Here is a 16,285-nt window from a genome sequence, read left to right as displayed (position 1 = left end):
TAGCCTGGTGATGGGTATTAAAGAGGGCACGTACTGCATGGAGCACTGGGTGTTATATGCAAACAATGAATCATGAAACACTACATCAAAAACTAATGATGTAATGTATGGTGATTAACATAACATAATAAAATTTTTTTTAAAACTACGAGATTTTCATAAAAGAAACTGAAGAAAGTGCAAATAAATGAAAAGATATCCCATGCTTATAACTGGAAAAATTAGTTGTTAAAATGTCCTTACTACCCAAAGAAATCTACAGATTTAATGTAATACCTATCAAAATACCAATGGCATGTTTTACAGAACTAGAACAAATAATCCTAAAATTTGACCTGGAATAACCAAAGCAATATTGAGAAAGAACAAAGCTGAAGGTATCATGCTCCCAAATTTCAAACAATACTACAAAACTATAGTTCAAAACAGTCAGGTACTGGCACAAAAACAGGCACATTGAACAAAGAGTCCAGAAATAAATTCACACTATATGATAAATTAATCTACAAAAGAGGAGACAAGAATATACAATGGGGAATGCAGTCTCTTAAATGGCATTGGGAAAACTGGACAGCCACGTGCAAAAGAATGAAACTGTACCACTATCTCACACGCTATGCAAGTTTAGCTCAAAATGGATTAAAGACTTGAATGTAAGACCTAAAACTATAAAACTCCTAGAAGAAAACATAAGTGGTAAGCAACTTAACATTGGTCTTAGTGACTTTTTTTTTTTTGGACCTGACTCCATCAGCAAGTGCAACAAAAACAAAAATAAACTATTGGGACTATATCAAACTAAAAGGCTTTTGCACAGCAAAGGAAACCATTAGCAAAATGAAAAGGCAACCTCCTGACTGGGAAAAAATATTTGCAAATGATATATCTGATAGGCAGCTAATATCCAAAATATATAAAGAACTCATACAACTCAATAGCAAAAGAATAAACAGTCTGATAAAAAAATGAGCAGAAGATCTGAAAAGACATTTTTCCAAAGAAGATATATAGATGCCCAAAAAACACATGAAAAGATGCTCAACATCATTAATCTTCAGGGAAATACCAAACAAAACAAAAATCACAATGAAACATCACCTCACACCTGTCAGAATGGCTAAAATCAAAAAGATAAAACGTAAGTGTTGGCAAAAAGAGAACCCTTGTGCCCTGTCAGTGTAGCCATCATGGAAAAAATTATGAAGATTCCTCAAAAAATTAAAAACAGAACTACCATATGATCCAGCAATTCCATTTACAGGTAGTCATTTGAAGAAAATGAAAACACTAACTTGAAAAATATATGAACCCCTATGTTCATTGCAGCATTATTTATAATAGCCAAGATGTGGAAGCAACTAAGTGTCCAGCAATAAATGAATGGATAAAGATATGATATGTATGCACAATGGAATATTAGCGAGCCACAAAAAAAGAATGAAATCTTGCCATTTGCAGCAATATGGATAGACCTTGAGGGTTTTACACTAGGGGAAATAATTCAGAGAAAAACAAAATTATTTCCCTCACATGTGAAATCTAAAGAACAAAATAAGACAAAGCCAGACTCATAGAGAACAGACTAATAGTTGCCAGAGGAGAAGAGGTTGGGGGTGGGAGGGAAATAGGTGAAAAGGTACAAATTCCCAGTTATAAAGCAAATAAGTCATGGGGATGTATTGTACATTACGGGGAATATAGTCAATAATATCGTGTTAACTTTGTATGGTGACAGCCGGTAAGTAGATGCATTATAGTGATCATTTCACAATATATATAAATGTCAAATCACTGTGTTGTACACCTGAAACCAATATGATACTGTATTTCAATTACACTTCAATGTAAAAAGTTGTTTATACTGTTCTTGCCATATATTCATACATTTGGAATTATTGCAAAATAAAACGTTAGCATTTAAAAAAGGAGAATATGACTAAATATTTCTTAAGATAACACTCATAATATTGTATAGACGGCAGTTAAAATATAGGAAGGGGGACATGAACTGAAAAAAACCTCCAAAAACAGTTATTTTTCCTTTAAACTCTTCATATAATATAATGATCTAGTTTTTAAATAGGATGTTACATTCTTACTGTTTTTTATTTTATGGTTAATAATGTGGCTTTATATTACATAGATTATTTTGTATGTTTCAGATATTACATTGAAAAATTTTCTAAGATATATCCCCCTAAAGTATACACTGAATTATGTAAATATAAAAATGCAGAATCCCAAACAAAATTAACAGTATCCTTCAAAAAAACAAAATTAATGATTTCAACTTTTAAAATCACTGTAAGTTTCCCTAGCTTTTTATGTGAATTGGTCATTTGGGATCTTTTATAAAATACAATTCCACCCAAAGGGAAGATAAATATATTAGATGAAGGGTTTTTAATGACTATTTAAAAAAATAACTAATTATCAGTGACTTCTGAAAATGACAAAATATTCAGCAAATGGTATCAGTGTATAATAGACAGTATGAAATTTAAGTACATGCACCAAAAAAACACATTTAGTAACAAAAGAACGCCATTTTTAAGGAATTTGATATTTCCCAAAGAATCAAAATAGGATTCATCAAAAAATACAACTTTGTTGAATTGCCCCATACTTGTTTTATGATGTAGTACTGATTTTAATCACCAGAATATAAACATAAGAACAAGTCATTTTTTGTACTGTTTGTCTCCAGCACTTAGAACAATACCTGAGCAGATGTTCAAAATCAGTTTTGAATGAATCACATCTGGAGATGATGCACTAAAATCTTTTTAATGCTTATGACACCTAAATAGTTATGTCAGCTCCAGCCACAAAAATATACAGTGCTATATTTCAAATATCAATAAAAAAATAATTTGAAATGTTTCTCTTTTTCATTTACAAAATTAACAGAGTTATGTCAGTGAAAAATAATTCCACTTTTCATGGCCTCTATTCAATAGTCTTTCCATCTTTGTTCTTTTTAAAATTAAGCTTTAGCCCATATAGAAGCAGAAACCAGAAAGACCTAAATCTGATATGTTCATTCTTGTTATGGATCAGACAGCATGAGTGCCTTGAGGAAAAGAAATTAAGTTGCAAGGTGCTGTAGTAGTGGATTGTGGGAAGAGTGGAGAAGGACAAAGAGGCAGGAGATTTTTAATCATAGGCTTTAGTTTAAATCAGAAATTTCTGCTGAGAATTCCTCTGATAATTGCTTCTAATTTCTCTATCATTTGTCTTCTATGTTTTTAGCTATGTTCATTATGGGGAAGATTTTAAATTTAAAATAATTGTGCATACTGAATTCTCTATTGCCTCAATTTTCATTTCATTACATCCCTTTAATATTATAATGAACAATGTATTCTCATGCATCCAGTTATTAAGGAACATTTGACTAGTCAAATACAACTTTAGAAACCTTACATTCTATTATTTTGGTATTCTATTTTAATGCATTCTTATAGCTTTTATTGTTTTTATTATACCAGTTTTCAGATCTAATTAATGCTGCCAGCACAATAGCTTGTTAAAATGCTTTGAGACAGTAAACAGTGGAGATGTATGCTGTATATATATATATATATACACACAAATGGTTTGATTATTTTAAGTGATTGGATGTTAATTACTTAAAATGAGTAAATTCATTCAAAACAGTTAAACTTGCTGTGTGCATAAAAAACTGCAAGATCAAAATAAAAATATTGGGAGCTCCATATAATGCTACTCCCTCCTAATAATATTCAAAAACAAGCAGTACTTTTTATATTGTACCCAGAAGGATTGTCAGCCAGTTTCTAGTTATAAGGGATCACACCTTATTTCTAGATAGTATATTGATATAGGCTATCTATTGTATTAGGATGTAAGTTTAGCCTAAGTGAAAACTGACTTAGACAAGGCAGATGGCAGTATCTAGGCTGACACATTAGCTCTTCTGTTTAAAGTGACCAGATGTCTAGGTTCCTTCTTTCTTGTTTTTACCGTCCACCAAGTGGTATACTTTCCCTTTAAAGTATAAACTGGAAGTTGCACACATGACTTCCACTCACAACCCAGTGGAAGATCAATGGCAACACCTAGCTGCAAGGGAGGCTGCCAAGCAGTGTTTAAGCAACCGTAGCCCAACTAAAACTTGAGAGAATAAGCAGTAATCTCTTTCATAAGAGGTAAATACAATGAAAGCTCACAAATTTATAAAATTACTTTACATTTTTAAAAAATGTAGAAGTTTACAGTTTTCAGTTATATGACTCAGAATTTAGAGCCTCCACATTAAGGGGTCATAACTGAATTTCAAAAAAGGAAGTAATAATCAGGGAACAATATTAATTTTCTTCAACATGATTTTGAATATTGCTCAAAGTAATACTAATCCAAATGGGAGTCAAACTTTATTAGAATGTGCTATCCACAAAAATTTATCATTAAAACATAGTGATATGTTCTGTTTTCTTATATTTCCTTTCCTGTGTTGGACACTGATAATCACCCAGCATCCTTTCTTCTTTTCTCCTCTTTCCTAAATAATCCCTGTTTAATTCAAGTATTCACAGAGAAAGGCTCTCTCTCTCTGTGTCACACACACATACACACACACACACACACACAAGAATAAAAAACACAGCAGCTACTTCACAATTGTGAAGAAAACTAACCTGTGTGTAAAGCTGCTGTTGCAGGCAGTAGAGTGGAGAGTCTAAAAGAACTTGGATCCTTGATGAGAAGTTTGAGCTGCTGAATCAATCTACCTCAATGCCATCCATCATAGGTAATACATTTTTTTAAACTGGCTTAAGTCAATTTTTCAATCACAAAACATCCTAATGGATGTGTATTCCTAAATAATGCTCTTCACTAATCACAAAAGCATTGAGCAATATGGTTTCTAGAATAAACACAACTCTGAAAGAAAAATTTTAAAACCCCAAATTGTCACATTTTCATGGAACAATTTCATATATATTCTGAATAAGTGTGAATAGGACTAAAATGATACAACTTAAGTTTTAGATGATCAAATCAAAACATTATAATTTTTCAAGGCATTGATTCCAATAAGAATTCACTGAAATCTGTATAATTTCTCATCTAACCATGTATCAGTGTGACCCTCTGAATTTCAACTGAATACAGAAACACAGCCATTAAATCAAGGACAGATGCCTGTTTGTCCAGCACTAAAAAAACAAGTGTTTTCCTGCTAAGGTATGTCTACCAATGTACTTTCTTTAAGGCTTTTTTTTCTTCATTAGGTTTATCTTCCACAAGAAGAATCCTGGAAGCTTATTTATTTTCATAGGCCAGAAGTGCTGAATTATTTAAATGGAACTTCAAATGTTCTCACTCTGCAGTAGGAATTGTCCTTAAAGGATCTTATAATAGTTAGATTCTATTGCAAATAAGCATTTATTTCCCTGACTGAAAGAAGAAACTATTGTATACTATCTGACTGGGGTTTTTTTCCTCGGCCTTCTTTCTTTTTTGTGATTACTATTTGTGACTTATTTACAATTTATTACTCTTTGTATCACGAGACACATCATTATAATTGTCAGTCCTATTTAAGGTTTTGAAAGAGAGTGAAAAAGATAGATGTTTTAGACCTCTGAATAAGAAGTGAAGTAATATTAACATGTGACTGAATGTTGGCTGCTTGAGTAAAACAGATGATCTGATGATTTCTAAAGGGAACACATTCTGGGCTGAGATAAGGTTAACATAACTAACTAAGGCCTCCTGAAAGAATGAAAATAAACATATATGCGCTACTTATAACTTCAAGGTGGAACACAGTTCTCCCTTCACTGCAATTTACCAGAAATTTACCAGAAATTCCCTACCTGTTAAAAGCAAAAGATAAAAAGCATTGATATATTCTAGCATACATGCTAGCAAATCATATAACTGAATTACAGTCTCAGATTGAAACAAAAGAAAAAGTTAATATCACAGCTTCTTAGTTTTACAAAGGATAAAGAAATAGAAATTGTAGATGTGGATGAAGGAGAAAATGATACATTTGTTTGAACACATGGAAAGGTGAATTTTTTCCTTAGTAAACTCATAAATAAATAAGGACATAATACAGTTCACATAATTAAGTAATGCTTTCAGAAATCATCATGACAAGATGCCAATATTACAGCCGGTTAAGAGCATAAAACCAGAATACTGGGGTTTAAATCTTGGGCCTACCACTTACTGATTGTGCGCCTTTAAGCAAACTAATGAACATCTCTGGTCCTCAATTTCCTCACCTGCAAGATGGAGATAATGATAATAATAGTAAATCGTTTATGGGGTTGTTACAAAGATTAAAGAGTAAGTATAGGTAATTATTTAGCGCAGTAGATGTACTCAAAAAACATAAACTATTATTAATAACTTCATATGCAAGAAAATTGTCAATTCATTCTGTATACGTAAGAAATGTTAACTAAAAGCATACTTTTATGTTTCTATTTCAACTTTCAGTGGTTATACAAGTACTTAATGATATGTGATTCTATTTGATAGCCTTGTTGAGAGCAAAATGTAAACCTGCAGTCTATTTCCTTACTTATCTAAATATTGATTTCTTCCAGTATATATTTTTTAAATAATGAATATGCTGGTTATAGTCACAAAGTATAAACATCTTAAATATCTAAAAAGTCTTCTTTTAAATATATTCATTACATTTAACATATTCCAATCACTTATGTGGCACATTATCAAAAATAAAAATAATAATATTTACTAGATATTTCAACTAGTATATTGGGTATTTTATTTTCACTTAGTTCAGATTTTTTTTTTTAAGAGAAAGAGAGTGGGGGTGGGGGAGCAGAAGGATAGGGAGAGAGAGAATTTTAAGCAGGCTCCACACCCAGCATGGAGCCAGACATGGGGCTCGATCTCACAACCTTAAGATCATGACCCGAGCCAAAATCAAGAGTCAGATGCTTAACCAATCGAGCCACACAGGCACTCCCTGATTGCTTTTAAATAACAACTATTTCTCTTTGACCTAAGAAAACAAAATTCATGTATTTTAATCACATTGCTCCCAAATCAATCTGCTTCCCAAATTATAAATATTGAGATACCACGGTATTTCCATATAGCATGTGTTACTTTGCATTTGGAAGTCAAACATTGTTCATAATCATCAAATATTTATTACATACCAGCCAGATTCAAGGCATCTCTTGGGCTGCAGGTAAATAAGCCAAAGAACTTTAGAACTGGAAGGACCTCAGAATGTGTTTGACAACTTCCTCTTTTCATTGGTGAAGAAACTGATGCTCATAAAATGACTCAAGACAAGAGAGAAGCTAGAGGTCACTAACTTTGGCCAGGCAGAATTTTCAGATTCCTGTTCACTACATTCCACTGCTTAATATTTGCAGAGTCCCTGTCCTCAGGTTATGGCCAAGTAACTAGAAAACTTGCTTTTCTGTAGAACAGCAAATGGATTTGATTCTAAAGGTTTTGTTATGGCCTTTTACAAAGTTATATTGAGACCCACCGAAGGTCCTATCTTCAATTCCACTAAAGCTACAGTGCTATTAATAGATCAAAAAAAAATTGGTGATATCCATAGTCCTATCTAAAGTTTGTGATAGAATCATTATGTTATCCTGATTAAAGAAATTGCTCTCCTTTGGTCATTCTGCCCCAGCTATTATCTGAGAACATGTAATCAAAAAGTGCTGGATGACATGTTCTAACAAGAAAAGATGTAGTTGTGTTATTAGAAGATGGTGGTTGAAAAAAAAACTGTAAGAAAAAAACAAACTGCAATAAGATATTCTTGAATCCTGACATATTTCTTGGAAGACATAGTTTTAATCTTTTAATCAGTCAGAATATTTGTATTATCTATCTTCATTTTACTTTACACACAGTGACAATTAGAGAACAATCTTTTCTGAAGAGTAAAGAAGAGGGTTAAGCATCTACCTAATGAATGCTATCTGTGTAGAGACCAAACCCTAGAATTCTGTAGGAAATTTCACTTATTTTTCAATTGCTATTTTTAAGCTGAACATTCTGATTAATTGCCTTAATATCCAATTCTCTTTGTTAATATAAATTCAACCACGGAAAGGCCAGTAATTAAGAAGCACTTAAAATGGGGAGAATTTCCATACCTCCTTGACTCCTATTTGACAAAATGGTTTTTTGCTATTTCTTAAGACCCATTTGTATCACTGTAATTGGTGAAAGTAACACGCACACTTACATACAAATTTGGCAGAATATGAATGTTTAAATAATTTTAATATGCACAACCCCTTTGTTACTCGCCTCTCTCTTCACCATACTAGACAGATAGTGTACTATCCTTTCCTTCCTGGAATGTTTTAAAAATTATGCCCTTTGGTTCAAGAAAAATAGGTAATATCTTTGTCGGTAATGATTCAGATTCTAGTTTTAATGGTAAGGATGTCAAATGTAAACAAATAAAGGGAAAGTAGAGCTTAAGAGAGGATGTGGATTGGAGATTCCTCTAAATGTGAAATAAGAGAGGTCTGGAGATCCAGAGCAGTGAGGAAACTCACCCATTACCCTGGAAAAATTCTTCAGGGGAAGACTATGAGACCCAAGAGAGGAACGGCTGTGTGGTCCATCTAAGAAGTTTGTACCGAAGGCACAAATCAGCCAACTGAGCTGATGCTGGGTTGATCAATGTTCTGTGACCTAAGAAAAATACAGAAGCAGCAATAAGCTGATAGACCTGAAACATCCATTCGTAATGGTAACCAGTATTGATGGATGATTAATGACTTGCAATTCTCCTCCTACCTCCAAACCGTGACACAATTCTCATTGAAGCTTGAGAAGGAAAAACTTTGTTTCACTGTTCACCGGGTGGTCAGGCTGTGCTTGATAGAATATGACATGAGTGCAGCCAAGCTTAAAAGGCAAATAAGTGACACCCAGGGAAGAGACTAGTGCAATATTCAGGGTTGCTGAAAACAGATAATATGCACACCAGACCAAGTAGTACTGTATTAACTTACAGCAAGAAAGGAGAGAGAGTGTACACAAGATCTAATCCCTTGCTGTGCACCACCCTGGCCCAACAAATCCATTCCACAGGCATCACAGGCAGTGTGGCTGCATGCAGCCCAATTTTTGCTGCAGTATAAGGACTGCTACCTCTCCCCTATTGAGTCTGAAATACAGAAAGCTAGAGGTGTGCCTGTGGGCCACTGAAACATGTCTTTATTTTTTTTTAAGATTTTATTTATTTTGAGAGAGAGTGCACAAGCAGGGGGGAGGGGCAGACAAAGGGAGAGGGAGAAGCAGACTCCCCACTGAGCAGGGAGCCTGATGAGGGACTGGATCTCAAGACCCTGGGATCACGACCTGAGCCGAAGGCAGATGTTTAACATACTGAGCCACTCAGGTGCCCCTGAAACATGTCTTTAAATAGAACAAAGGAGTACATATTGAGTCTGACACAGGGAAAGATATTCCCACCCAAGGTGATAAGCCCAACAAGCCATTGTGGGTTCCCTATCTCTTAGTAAAGGAAGTATTCCAAGCCAAGACCCATTCTTAGGCAGCCAAACTGGGATTGAAAGACTGCATGCAGGAGACTGCCTTTCCTAACAAGTTTCAAGAAGCATAGTTAGGTCATGACATCATCAATTTAACTGCTTTTTAAAAAGATTTTATTTATTTATTTATTTGACAGAGAGAGAGAGAGCACAAGCAGGTGGAGTGGTAGAGGGAGAAGCAGGCTCCCCGCTGAGCAGGGAGCCCAATGCGGGACTCGATCCCAGGACTCTGGGATCATGACCTGCGCTGAAGGCAGACGCTTAACCAACTGAGCCACCCAGGCCACCAATTCAACTGCTTTTTAAATAAATAAATGTGATGTCTCCTGCAAAAATTAAAACCTCCCCAACACACATGCAGCTGACAACAGCAACAAAATGGTTCTCTCATCCATCTTCTGCATCTGCTCTTACTCCTTTTTCTCTATAACCCATTAAAATTTAAAAAGCCATCCTTGTCTCCTAGGCTTCATCAACCTTCTATCCAGTTTTTGCTCATGTCCATGGCTAACCTCTAGTGAAACATGATGACCATCTACCTGTATCTTACCTCTCTCACCATCCTTAACATCCTCACTACTTCTCATTACTTCTACTTCTCACTACTTCTAGTCACTTCCTCTTACTAAATTCTCACTACTTAACATCTTGCAGTCTGCTTCAGTGGATAAGTGATAGTGAAAACCAATAACAAAAACTACAGGTTTTCCCCACTCTCTGAGAGTAGAGTGCTCCTATGAAAGCTTTCATTAACTGAAACGACATAAAACGAAGAAGCAATCACCACTGTGTAAAAGTGAAAATTCTCTTCGCATTTCCTTTGGGTTAGTGAAAGCTGGTATTAATGAAGGTCTTTTGTAGAAGTGAACTCTAGGAAAGCAAAGGAAACCTATATTTGTGTCTGTGCAAAAAACTGGTTGGTTATGTATGCCCACATATTCTAATAATGTTTTACTTAATATCAGTGACTCTTTTGGACTATCTCTTTTTCTTATTCTTTCTTCTTCATCATCCCATTCTAATCTGACTTTCCAAATGTACCCCCCAACACACACACGGAGCTGTGTACCTACACAAATATGCATGCACATGAACATGCAGAGTCCGTTCATCCACTTTGACTTAGTGATTTACAATGACTATTTTTATGGAGAAAAAATTTAAGACCAATTATAAAAAATAATAGTGTCTTTAAATACACAATATAGGTTCACAATTTCACATAATTATATAGCCTGCCAGCACAGATTGCTTGATTGACTAAACTCAGAAAATAAATGGTTAAAATAGTTTAAAAATAGTTGTTTGCTATTTTATTGTAGGCTATAATAATTATTTGGAGAGACGACTCATGCTGGTGGCAGTTACTGGTTATCAATAATTAATCCCCTTTGGGCTCTAAGGGATTAACCACTTCTTAACTTCCTCTTCATCATTTATCTTGAACTCTTTTGCTCTACCTTTCCTTCACACACGCACATACACGAGTCCTCTTTCTATCACAGGCAACGTTAATCATACAAGAACAGAAAATCTTCTCATTAAAGCCCTGAAGCTCATTAGGGAAGTTTAAGTTATTCTAACACTTCCCTGATATTGTTGTATCCATGTAGTCAAAAGTGCTGACTTTCCTGCCAGTTAATTGTCTTATATGAGCTGACCTAAAGACCAAAGTGTATTTTCTATGCTGAGTAGAAGACGGAGTTGTAGCTGTTTTTACTAAAGCAACTAATTAAAAAGTTCTCTGCCAAAACACTATTCTTCCTTTAGTGCGATTACATTAGCACATGCTTGTAAGCTTGTTGCAGATATGCTTTATTTTATACAACTGATGCATTTCTGGAAAGTCAAGGATATTTGGAACCCATCTGAGGTGCAGAGATTTCAGGCTAACAGAAACCTATGCAAAATAATCTGCTAAATGAAACATTCTGAGGTATACAGCTATCCTCTAATGTATAAATTTTCTTATAAAGTAATTGTGGGAACACAAAAATAATATTCTATTAAGCTGAAAGAGCACTGGTAAGACAAAGAGTGCAATGTAAAAAAGGAAAGGAAAAAGCAAAGAGTCAAAAATACAACAGACAGATTTGGCAATGTCTGAATATGGGCAGTGAAAGGAGAAAGTCTCACCTTCAGAAAGCAAGCCCACCTAAGACTGATTGTCAAGGAATTCCAGGAATCACCTAAAGCAATAGCGAACAATTAGGGAAGCTGTTTAAGAAAGAGAAAAAAGACTCTTATGTAGTGTACCCAAGTGGAAAGTATACACATAAAAGATTTCCTCTCTCATTGAGTCAATGCAGTAGAAAAGGCATTCTTGAAATTAACTGAAGTATCAGTTTTAAAGTTCTAAGTCTTTCAAACTAAAGAGTAAATAGCATGACAAATGTGAATTTTTTTAAGTTGCAGGGCAACCACTGGATTAAACAAGCTAAACGAGTATAATTTTTCTGCAAGCCTTTACTTTTTAAGTATGGTAGCATATATGGTAAATCTTCAACAGAAAGAGTATTTTCCAAATTTAAGCCACAGAAATATTTGCTCCAATTATTTCTAGGGGGTAAAGATCAGAGCACCATAAATTATCATAAAGTTATACTAAAATCCAAATAAAAATTATACTAAAAATGACATTAGCAGACAGGAAATACTTAAGTCTAAGCAGTTGATTAAATTTTATTTAAAATCAAAATTTCGAGTATTCATGTGGGACTGGACACATGGCTGGTGTAGAATGATGTCTGGTTTTGACAAGGCTGTGAAGAGAAGAAAGGCACTGTGTGCCAACTAGAAAAAATAATGGGCTTTACTATGGCTAACAGTACCAAAGCATTAAGAAATATATAGACAGTGTCTTCCTCCTGACTGATCTTTGGAGTGTTCTGTCTTAGACCTGCCAGTGGCAAGATGTCTTCAGGAGATGTCAAAATTGGGCATCCTGCCCCCAACTTCAAAGCCATGGTTGTTATGCCAGATGGCCAGCTCAAAGACATCAACCTATTTGACTACAAAGGAAAATATATCGTGTTCTTCTTTTACCCTCTTCACTTCACCTTTGTGTGCCCCACAGAGATCATTGCTTTCAATGACAAGGCAGAAGAATTTAAGAAACCCAACTGCCAAGTGATTGGTGTTTCTGTGGATTCTCATTTCTATTGCCTAGTGTGGATCAACACACCCAAGAAACAAGGAGGACTGGGACCCACAAACATTCCCTTGGTATCAGGCCCCATGCATACCATCACTCAGGACTATGGAGTCTTAGAGGCTGATGAAGACATCTTGTTCAGGGACCTCTTTACCATTGATGATAAAGGTATCCTTCAGCAGATCACTATGAATGACCTCCCGATGGACCAGATGAGACTCTGAGACTTCCAGTTAACTCACAAGCATGGGGAAGTGTGCCCAGCCGGCTGGAAGCCTGGCAGTGGTACCATTAAGCCTGATTTCCAGAAGAGCAAAGAATATTTCTCCAAGCAGAAGTGAGCACTGGGCCATTTTAGGGCCAGGCTGCAGAGGGCAGCCATGAAAACAGAAACTTGTTTGTACTACTGTGGTCATGCTTAAAACACACAACTTTAGACTCAGTGCAGATGTGGTATAGGACAGGACAGGCCTTTCCTGAAGGGCTTCGGGAGGCCAGCTTTCTTCCTCCAGGGAAAATGGCCTGAGCTGTGCTATGGGCCAGGTCAACTGATATATAGTTTAGTGGGGCATCACTTTTGATCTTTTGTTGTTTCTATTAAACTTGAACTGAGAAAAAATATATATATAGACAGATGAACTCTATATGGCTGTTTGACATCCTTCAGACTAAAATTTAGATGAATGCATGTAGTCACAAACTTCTATAGGCTTGAGCATGAAAAACAAAAGATAGAAAAGGTCTAACTCCCAGGGAAACTACTGTAGTTTCCTTAGCACATCCCAAATATCACATACCTTGTAAAATGTTCTTTACTATTTATATACATTGTTGCTTCATACAACATAGAAATTCCTGTATCATAGTACACAAGCTAGGTTATAAAAGCCTCAAACTTTTCAATTACCAACTATAGACAGGATCCTATTTCAACAAATATATAACCAATATGAGTTGTGGTCTTAGGCCAGATTTTTTACTTAAAATTCAGATTTTGACTTAAGCACCTGAGTGGGTAATGAACAAGGGAAATTTGAGGGGAAAGGATGAGGGGTTGAGGAGTTCCGTTTTGCCATATGGTACATTTAGGTGAAAATTTTCAGTAAGCAACTGAACAACCACATCTGAAGCTCAAAAATAAGTAGACTAAAGATAAAGATTTGGGTTTCATTAACAAATGATAGAAACTGAAGCCAATGAAGTAGTGAAGATCATTCAGATGAGCTGTTCAAATGGACAATGTACAGTAATATAAGAAAAAGTCTAGGAGGAATAAAACACCTTAAAGAAAAAAAAACTCATTATTTAATGCTTAGCCAGAGAAAAATAAGAATTCCTTACAGAATGACAATTTAACAAAGGCTGCATCATATTATTGCCTTTCATTTTCAGTTTATTTTCTCAGTCCTTGCAAATCACACATACACACACACACATACACACACACACATGCAGAGTTCATAATTGTGGTTATGGTATAATAATACCATAATAGCAAAAAAATGTTTGTGAAATATTTACTATGTGCCAGGCAATGTGCTAAGTGTTTTATATACATTAAATCATTTTAATCTTCGTAACAGCCTGTTCTAGTTATTTGTTGCCATTAATAAACTGAACCAAAACTTGGTGTTTTAAAACAACAGCCATTTATTATATTTCATGATTAATGAAATCAGGTTAAAACATCAGTAGGGTCAGAATTGGTGATACTTATACTCCACATGGAGTCAGCTGAGATCACTATATGGTATCCAGTTGGTAGATGGGCTGTTCTGAAGGGTCCTAGAGGCTTAACACACATGTCAGGTGCCTTGGCCAGAATGGCTAGAAAGCTGAGTTCAGCTGGTACTGGTAACCAGAGCACCGACATGTGGTATCTCCAGCGTGGCTGTCTAAGGGTAGTCAAAGTTCGTATATGATTGGCTAAGGACTCTGAGAGACAGTTTTCCAAGAGCAAGAATTCAAATAGGGATGAGCTAAAGTTGCGGAGCATTAGATCTAGCCTTAAAAGTCCCAGAATCTCACTTCCATTGCAGTCTATTCATTAAGAGCATCACAAAGACCAATTCAGACTCGAAGAGATGAAAATTGGACTTCATCTCTCAAAGGAAGGGTAGCAAGTATTTATAGCCATCTTTAATCATCACAAAACCTTGTATGATAAATATGATTACCATTCCCTTTTATAGATGAGAAAACTGAGTCCTCTGTGGTTAATAAATTGCGACAATTCCACTGCTGGTAAGTAGTTAAACCAGTAATTTAAAAATGGCAGTCCTAACTCCAGTGCCTTAGCCCTTACCTGCTGTTCTAGAAATAGCTGATTATGTATCATATTTGAGGAGCTATTTTGGTTGTCAATCAGTAGATCTAACATAAATAGTGAAATTAGTGGGCCCCTGGGTGGCTCAGTGGGTTAAGCATCTGCCTTCAGCTCAAGCAAGATCCCAGGGTCCAGGGATCAAGCCCGCATCAGACTCCCTGCTCAGCAGGGGAGTCCGCTTCTCCCTCTCCCTCTGCCCCTGCTCCTGTGCTCTCTCCCACTACACTCTTTCTCAAATAAATAAATAAATATAATCTTTTAAAAAAATAGTGAAACTATAAAAATCTTTGGTAATTTGAAAGGTACAAAGTATATTTTTAAAATATTTTTTTGTACAGAGCATTCATAGATTTAGCAGAGGATACAAGATGTACCAACATATAGCCCTTAAAAAGTTTATATTTTAGTGAAGAGAATGAGGGTAACAACCTTAATACAAAATTATTAATACATATTGTGAAGCAATTGCTGTAGAATAGCTATGGCCATTCAGAGGTGGAAAATAGTCTGATTTGCACTGATACTTTATATAGAATATGCTCTCTGCCATGACTATCCTTCCAATACACAATGCAGCTGCATGACCACCTTTCAAGGTTCAACCTCAAATATCACATCCTCCTGAAGGCAATCCTCAATCTCCAAACTCTGTGCAAGCTCTCTGCCCTTTGTATCTTTATTATATATTGTTTACATTTATCTCAGAATACTCACCTTACCCCACTTAATATTATAGTTATATTTGCACTTGTCTCATCTCTCCTCTGTTAACCAGACTATTTGTTTTACTCATCCCTGGCTCTTTAGTACATAGCATTTAAGAAATGAATCAGTAATTACTTATGAATTAATGTTGAATTTGAATCTATTAAGGAAGTATCGAATATCCATTTAATATTTACTTATTGCTTACTATATGCCAGAAACTAGGTACAGAAAGGTTAATAAAACATGGCCCATCACTTTACAAGAGTTGACAATGTAGTTATCTGTTAGACTGATGTCTAAAACTTAGAGTTCAAGGATTCATATGGAACAGTTATTGGCAACCATAACAATGTCTTAAATCCAATTTAAGGTGAGAGAATTCAGATGATATGATTCTTTATGTGGAAAACCCAAAACACTCCACCCCAAAACTGCTAGAACTCATACAGGAATTCAGTCAAGTGGCAGGATATAAAATCAATGCACAGAAATCAGTGGCATTCCTATACACCAACAACAAAGACAGAAGAAAGACAAATT

At 35.2% G+C, this 16,285-nt stretch overlaps 1 long non-coding RNA gene and 1 pseudogene across 4 annotated transcripts in view; one reads left to right on the top strand and one right to left on the bottom strand.

Annotated features, from left to right (window-relative positions):
* The window catches only part of LOC115940217 (uncharacterized), a 104,450-nt gene that overhangs the window by 51,265 nt on the left and 36,900 nt on the right, over nt 1-16,285 (bottom strand). For 2 of the 4 annotated variants that reach the window (XR_014148195.1, XR_004075007.2), the window contains exons 4-5: nt 8,553-8,691; nt 6,194-6,263 (exon numbers count right to left, since the gene is read on the bottom strand). The exons of the other annotated variants lie outside the window; for them this stretch is intronic. This is a non-coding gene — a long non-coding RNA (uncharacterized LOC115940217). Of the gene's footprint in view, nt 1-6,193; nt 6,264-8,552; nt 8,692-16,285 lie in introns of those variants that run through there. 4 annotated transcript variants of the gene reach the window in all.
* On the top strand, nt 12,471-13,052 carry LOC102745232 (peroxiredoxin-1 pseudogene; annotated as a pseudogene).

The sequence above is a fragment of the Leptonychotes weddellii genome, chromosome 9 (genome assembly GCF_054177405.1).
Source record: "Leptonychotes weddellii isolate Sample4059 chromosome 9, ASM5417740v2, whole genome shotgun sequence".
NCBI classification, from domain to species: Eukaryota; Metazoa; Chordata; class Mammalia; order Carnivora; family Phocidae; genus Leptonychotes; species Leptonychotes weddellii.
The sequence above is the reverse complement of the archived record's forward strand: the minus strand, read 5'-3'. Positions and strand labels throughout refer to the sequence as shown.